Here is a 1,647-nt window from a genome sequence, read left to right on the forward strand (position 1 = left end):
TAGGCTACTTACATTTCGAAAGCCTACTAAGCTACCCTCGTCTCACCGTACATGATACCCGTGAAATATTTCCCAGTTGTTTAGATACGATAAGTAAAACAAACAGTGAGGATGTAAGGCTGAGAGGATGTGTTTAATGTGACGACTGATGGCTGCTTGCCAGCAGGCAAGGGGAAGAGAGTGGGGGAGGAGAGACGGGATTTATTTATTCACTTCAGGAAAAACTTGAAACGACAAGAGCCGGTCTGTCTACTGTTTCCGGAAGTTAGTTACACAATACTGGGACCAAAAAAAAAAAAAATAATCCGATCAACATTTAGATGTTGCCGATTAGAAGCAGCTGTAATGAGTTTATCGTGTGACTAGCTATTGTTGAGTATTGCTCCATAGTATGGAACAGTGTAAAGATGAAGTAGCAGTATGGAGACTTATAATGTCAAAGGTGAGGCGGAGATAATCTTGATGACAGGAGAGACGGAGGGGGCAGGTCCCTCTCAAATCCTTCCCTTCTTACTTATAACTAGTGGTTAAGTAAAAGAGTTATCGAAAATGTTTTCTGTACCAAGTTGTCGTTGTGCTGCTTCATTTGTACTCGACTGAAGAAGCCTATAGTGTAGACGAAACGAAAAATAGTTAACTGTTGCACATGTGTCTTTTCTTATCAACTTGTCGGTATTATCATATTCATTTTGTCAGACACTGCAACACAACGGTAGTTTGATACAGAGAACATCTTCGATAACTTTTTTTTTTTTGCCTGACCACTAGTTACAGGTGAGAAGGGATGGATTTGAGAGGGACCTGCACTGTCAATGATTACATTCTTACTTCTACTAGTGGGCTCCGTCTCTCCTGTCGTCAAGATTATCTCCGCCTCACCTTTGACAGTATATAAGTCTCCATACTGTTGCTTCATCTTCACATTATTCCAGACTATGGAGCAATACTCTTCTCCAGGCTGAGGGACTGACCACCACAAAACTACGTCTTCAAGGGTGAGTGACTGATTACATTGTTTTCACATCTCTACTGCTTCTACTACCTCCTCTGTACTCAGTGTCGGCGATACATTTCGGAATAAAGTTACTTAACTGTTGCACATGTGTTGCTTATCAATTTGTCGGTATAGTGAGTTTACAATGTTGGACGCCCAAACAAGACCGAAACGTCGTCGTAAGTTTCTTTGTATGTACGGGTTATTTGCATATTATTATTATTATTATTATTATTATTATTATTATTATTATTATTATTATTATTATTATTATTATTATTATTATATATTTGCGAGGAAACGCTATATCCATAAGGTTTGGGGGAATTTCTCCCTCCTCCACTCCCCCTGCCTTCCAGTGGAGGGTGGAGTGAAGGAGGGGGTGGGGTAGTAAAGGTTCCTTGGAGCGAAGCCTAGGTGAGCTCAGAGCTCCACCCTAAATGAGATGCCAAGATACGTCAACTGATCCTCACCAACGTTCACAATAAGAGATAAACTTAGTACTAGACTAATCAAGTTTAAGTCGATAATGTTCAAAGTTAGAATGATAAACATTCTGTCATACTCAGAGTAACCAGATAACTCGCCACTGCCAGCGACATCTGGCAATAAATGTGCAGGTTCACCCCTAACCCACAGGCTGGACAGTTTGT

Source organism: Cherax quadricarinatus, chromosome 4 (assembly GCF_038502225.1).
Source record: "Cherax quadricarinatus isolate ZL_2023a chromosome 4, ASM3850222v1, whole genome shotgun sequence".
Lineage (NCBI taxonomy): Eukaryota > Metazoa > Arthropoda > Malacostraca > Decapoda > Parastacidae > Cherax > Cherax quadricarinatus.